Source organism: Anser cygnoides, chromosome 2 (assembly GCF_040182565.1).
Source record: "Anser cygnoides isolate HZ-2024a breed goose chromosome 2, Taihu_goose_T2T_genome, whole genome shotgun sequence".
Classification (NCBI taxonomy): domain Eukaryota; kingdom Metazoa; phylum Chordata; class Aves; order Anseriformes; family Anatidae; genus Anser; species Anser cygnoides.
The window spans coordinates 157774716-157781092 of NC_089874.1; the positions used below are offsets into that span (position 1 = coordinate 157774716).

A 6377-nucleotide genomic window follows, 5' to 3' on the forward strand; every position below is an offset into this window, starting at 1 on the left:
CTCTGCAGTCTGGTCTCCTGCAGCGCAGGAAATCTGGATGTAAATTATCTTGGTCATGATAGATTATGATGCATGGTACCCCCAGGCTCTACCTTCGGTGCCCATTAATGCAAAACATGCTGCAGTAGAATTAATTTAGCTGGTTTGTTTGGTTTTTCTCCTTTCTTTCTTTTTTTTTTCTTTCCTTCTTTCTTTCTTTCTTTCTCTTTCTTTCTTTCTTTCTTTCTTTCTTTCTTTCTTTCTTTCTTTCTTTCTTTCTTTCTTTCTTTCTTTTTCTTTCCTTCTTTCTTGCTTTCTCGCTTTCTCTCTCGCTTTCTCTTTCCCTCTTTCTCTTTCTCTCTTTCTCTCTTTCTCTCTTTCTTTCTCTCTTTCTCTCTTTCTCTTTCTTTCTCTCTCTCTTTCTTCTTTTTTTTTTTTTCTATTCCTTTTTTATTTCCTTTTTTATTTGTTTGTTTACCAAAAAGAAGGCAATCTTAAAAACTATTTCTGGCCAGCTGTAAATGATTTCATGTCTCTGATTCCAACATCAGAGGAATTTGAAGGGATGATTTGTACATGGGGAACTTGAAACAAATGGGAAACTATAGTGCTAAGCATGCTGACAGGAAGGAACTGCTTCCATATTTTTATTAAGTTATCAGGAAGTCCCTTAAACTTTCAACAGGATGTGGCTTCTGACCGAGCAGGTTAGCAAAAGAATGACAGACTAATGAATCAATCTCAGTGTTTCTTCCTTGCATAGCAACTGGTATAGATTTCTCTGTTGTGTTGACTTATCTTGCTGAGCTGATTGCATTTTGGGTTGATGAACTGGATCTTTCAAAACATTTAAATTGGAGGGGTAATGAGAGAGTTCAAGCTAAGATTTTCATGCAACTCATAGCATAGTGTGAGTGTAAGTAGGAGAAATGAAGGTGCCAGCATATTTGCTAGCAAAATTCTCACTCTCTTTTTTCTTTCCAGGATTTTAGTTGATATACTCCAACGCTGTGGCTATCTAGGGACAAATTCATCCTTTTCCAAAACCATCAAGGTGAACTTCTTCCAACGTGAATCTCTTCCAAAGTTCAAATGTTTTCTTTCTGCTTTCAGCATGCCCCCATGCTACCCTACCAGTTTTCATATATTTTCCATTGGCAATTAAAACACACTAACTTTAAGTCTTTTTTTTTTTTTTCTTTTTTTTTTTTTTTCTGGTGTCTCTGGGAAATTGTGGCAAGGTTGATAGTCACCTTTGAAGAATCAGCTGCAGGCTGGTGTGTGCAGACTTTTAACAGACACCCTCCTTGTAGGCTGAGTGTCACTGATTTCAATGGGACAGAGTGGGGTTGTTTAGTCTGGAGGAGTCGCAGGGGAGACCTCATTGCTCTCTACAGCTATATGAAGGGAAGGTGTGGGGAGCTGGGGGTTGGCCTCTTCTCACAGGTAACTAGTGATAGGACTAGAGGGCATGGCCTCAAGTTGCGCCAGGGGAGATTCAGGTTAGAAATGAGGAGACATTTCTTCTCAGAAAGAGCAGTCAGGCATTGGGACGAGTTGCCCAGGGAGGTGGTGGTGTCACCACCCCAGGGGGTTTCAAGGAGAGGTTGGACGTGGTGCTTAGGGACATGGTTTAGTGGGTGATACTGGTGGTAGGGGGATGGTTGGACCAGATGATCTTGGAGGTCTTTTCCAACACTAATGATTCTATGATTCTATGATTCTTCCACCTGTAGTGTTCTGCCCGACAGCAGGACAAGAGTGAACTGTCCAGAGAAGCAGTCTGAATGGGAAAGGTCTCAAAGGGCTTGATGTTCCGTCAGACTGGGAAAGTGATGGCACCCACACAGGGCTGAAGTAGCTCAGCTGGGAGAGCGTTAGACTGAAGATCTAAAGGTCCCTGGTTCAATCCCGGGCTTCAGCAACGTTTTTCTCACAACATTTTGAGGTTTCAGTTCTGGCCGTGCCACTAGAAGAAAGATGTGCATGTATTGGAAAGAGTCAAAGGGCCACTAAGAGGAGTAAGGGACTGGAGCACCTCTCCTAGTAGGAGAGGCAGAGAGAGAGCCTGGGGCTCTTCTACGTGGAGGAGAGAAGGCTCAGAAGGAATCTTTTCAATGTTTACAAATACCTGGAGGGTAATACCTGGAGGGAGGTTGCAAAGAGGATTGAGCCAGGCACTTTTCAGTGGTGCCCAGTGCTAGGAAAAGAGGCAATGGGCACAAGCTGTACCACAAGAATTTCATGTAACAAGAGGTCCATGTAATGTCAGTAAACATCCTGAACACCCTTACTGTGTGAGTGATGGAGCACTGGCACAGGCTGCCCAGAGAGGTTGTGGAATCTCCCACTCCAGAGATCTTCAAAAGTTGTCTAGACGTGGTCCTGCGCAACCTGCTCAAGTTGTCCCTGCTTGAGCCAGGGAAGGTGTACCAGATGACCTCCAGACATCCCTTCCAACTTCAACCATTCTGTGATTCTGTGAAATCTGTGTAAATCTTAAGTGTATGAGAAAGACATGCAAGCTACGTGCTCAAGAATTTTCAGGATGACTTGGAACTACAGTTTATCCAGGCTAAATCTGTCCTTATCACTGGATAGTACATTTCAGAAGAAATAAAGAAATATACTAAAATTGTAGTGCCCTCTAAACCTCTAAACCTCTCAGCTAGCCAAAAAAAAAAAAAAAAAAAAGCCCAATGCTTTTATGCTTTTATTGTCCTTTTAAAGGTCAGAAGTATAGGAAGTATAGAATAGATATTATATCAATACCATATCTCAAAAATAATGATCCAGCAGTTCATTCACCTTTTCTTGAAGATGGTAACAGATCAAATACCCAAAAGTAGAAAAGGGACAGATTGAGGGACACTAAAAATTAAAACTATTCCAATAAAACATAAAATGGACAGTCAAGGTCACTACACATTTATAGAAAGGTGACATTAGAAAAGAGAAATAATAAGATACTAAGATGGATAGGTGGGTGTGAAGCCAGAAGTCTATAGTGTTAGCAACTGAAAGAAAGTTTTGTTCCATGCTGAATTAACACTGTCACACAGAAATATTTTTCAGACAGAAATATGACCTTTGTAATTGGTAGAATGGATATTTAAGAAATAAACTGATATTTATGTAAAAAATTAAATTGTACAGTGGGATACATTATTGCTCTAATACTTATCATTTCCTTTTATTCTTTTTCTTATTCCTCTTTATTCACTTTATGTTCAGTGAAGCATTTAGCATTTTTGTACCTGCGTCTCACTCATTGTAGGCTTTGACTTTTATTTGGATAAATAACCACAGGTGCTTCTCCCAGAATATTTGCAGTGGACAGAAGATGAAACAAACCACCACAAGTTCACACCAATAAAGAATCTAGCAGGGAGGCAGAGACTGGGGTTAAGAAATTGGTATTTTTTTAAGCCCAGAGGGTTTGTTTGTTTCATTTATAAGAGAGGAAGATAAAAAGCTATCAGAGATAGTGACCATATTTTCAGGTACATCAGGATGGAATTTGCAGAGCAAAGAAACAGATAATACATTGAAGTTATTCCTGCTATGGTGAGATGTGCAAACCACAGCGGTTGCCATCAACTTTGAATTTCAAAAGGCTTTTGATAAGGTTGTACATCAGAGATAATTGGTTATGGGAAATACACATAATCCAGCAGTTAAAAAGTTTTTAAAACTCAAATGGAGTCCACAGATGAAACTGTCTTCCTTTTTTGACTGATATGGAAAAGGTGAAGATCAACTGAAAGAGGCAGAACTAGTTTCCAGTTCATGCAAATAAATGCAACTCCCATTAAAGACAACAGCACTTCAGTGTGCTTTATATCTTTGAAATCTCTATCAGTAAAATTTGAAAAACATGAATTTTAAAGGCTACTTTTGATCACTTACTTTTTTTTTTTTTTTAGCTCTAATAAGTTTCTTACTGAGCCGAAGCGGGACCATTCTATTTTCAGAACATATCGTGGGTAACAAATGGAAAAAAAAAAAAAAGTTTTATTTTTATTTTAACATAGTTAAAAATTGCTTTGATAGAAAAGTTATATCCACTTTCAGGAGACAAGAGAGAAAAGCGGGAGATATATTAGCAAAAACTGGAAAGAGTCCCTCCAACCTGTGATAGTCAAAAAAAAATGTGTTGTTTTCTCCTCTATATATATATATATATTTTTTTTTTCCTGTGAAGGCCAACTTTTGTAAAGTTTGTCTTGTAGTTAAGGCTCTAGAGTAGGAATTAGGAGATCAGAAATAAAGTTTTAAATTCATAGTAGATTCAAAATATGACTGAACAAACTAGGACACAACTGTATCGTGTGCTGCATGACAAGGAATAATGTGGATGCAGGAATCATTTAAACATGTTAACATGTATTGCTAACATGCTAAACCTCAGACAATAAACTTTAGTGCATACACAACTTCAAAGAATCTTAGGAACACAAGAAAAGACATCGCTCAGAGGTTATTTCCTTTCTTTTGCCAAGCCTCTGTGATTATATGGCTTTTGATTGGCTCGGAGTATTTCTAGAGTAAGATTAAATATGCAAGGCAAGACAGGCATTACAATATGCCTCGCGTAATATATGTTAATAGAAACGAGCATTTACAGAGCAGGAAAAAAATAGTATTATTTGTTCCCTGGAACATTTCATTGAGAAAAAATACCTCTAATTTTTGACAATACTTTCCTTGAAAGTACATTACACTCCCTCAAAAGAAAACAAACAAACAAACAAACAAACAAAAAAGACTCACTGAAGTGAAATGTTCCCTGAAGTAATTTTAATTTTAATTTAAAAGAAACTAACAAATCGGCAAGGTTATTAAATAAGTTATTCTGACCAGCTGAAGTTTTTTGTTGTTGTTATTCTGAAACACAATGTATATAAATTTGGTAATCTATACGTGACTGTTCAATGTAAATGTTCATTGTTTTTAAAACCAGGTCAAATTCTGTTGTTTCATCAGTAAAGACTGGTGAAAATACACTTAATCTGATCTTAAATATTAAAGTTCTAATATGAATATTAAAAAGATATATATTTTCCCAGAACTGATGCTGTCATTTTGTTTTCAAGTCTGTATTAGTGTTTGGCAAGACAAAAAACATACTTCCATGGCTATAGAAAAGTGTATCACACCCAGATTCTGCCTATTCTCCTTGACCTTCCAAGCTAGTGGAAAGGAAGTGCCTTATTCAATCTGACTTCTCTCTCAGGTGCAAATTCTGCCTCAGTACTGTAGTCAGCAACATTTTTATCACAGACTTATCAAGTAGGTCATTCTAATTTTTCACGTGAAATGATTTCACCTTCATCTATAATGATGAGGCAAACAACCTTAAAAAGAGTCTGAACAGTTTGATTAGGAATGCTTCAACTGATGGATCAAAGATAAATTTGACCAGTAGCCAAAAGTGCTGTTCTCAGGCCTACTGCAGCCTGGAAACTGTTGTTCAGTTGTAACTCTTGCTATTGTCACAGTGCTTTTACTTTTCAAAAATGAAAATTAAAATAATTATAATAATAATAATTTCAATGTACCTGCTATTACTCCTAAAACCCTTATTTTGCTAATCTCCCTAAAGATTATGCAAGAAAAATCTATCCACGGCTTGCACAGCATCTTGCACAATGCAATCATTCCCTTTATTGAAGTACTGGAGTACAACCGTAGTATGAATAATCACAATAGGTTATTAAATATATAATAAAATTAATCAGTTCTCTGATAGCTTTAGATTGCTTGATAATAGGAATTGCAACAGCAAAAGAGCAGATTGTATCAGTAAAGCACAAACAATTTTAGAAAAGATAGTATGAATAAAAATAATAAAACTATTTAAAAAAAAAAAAAAGTGGTAAAATAGAGATCTGGAGAAATTAAGTACCACTTCCAAATTTAGGATAAGTCTGGTTTGGCCCAGAAAGTAACTGGGGACACACAAACGGGAACACAAGAGGTTCCATCTGAACATCAGGAAGCACTTCTTTACTGTGCAAGCAACGGAGCACAGGTTGCACAGAGAGGTTGCAGAGTCTGTCTCCACAGAGATATTCAAAATACATCTGTATATGATCTTGGATCACCTGCTGTAGGTGACTCTGTTTGAGCAGGGGAGTTGGTGCAAAAGACCTCCAGAGGCCCCTTCCGACCAACTTTATCCATTCCGTGATTCTGTATAGAGTGGTGAAATATCTACTTTGCTTCTTGGTTGCAGCACTGCACTGCTCTGTCAAAGACAACCCTGCTGGAACACACCGTAAACCAAGCTCTTCTGTATTCATGACATCCATATGAGGTTACTAACAAAAAAATACATTTTTGGTTGCACAGCAGAGATGGACCCGCTGCTTCTTGAGTCCCAGATTTAACCAGTG

The 6377-nt window shown here is 37.6% G+C and overlaps 1 non-coding gene across 1 annotated transcript; it reads left to right on the forward strand.

The window, feature by feature from the left end:
- The first annotated feature begins 1830 nt into the window (after window positions 1-1830).
- Window positions 1831-1903, forward strand: TRNAF-GAA (transfer RNA phenylalanine (anticodon GAA)). Its single transcript has one exon. It is a non-coding gene; the product is annotated as a tRNA-Phe (tRNA).
- The last annotated feature ends 4474 nt before the right edge of the window (window positions 1904-6377 follow it).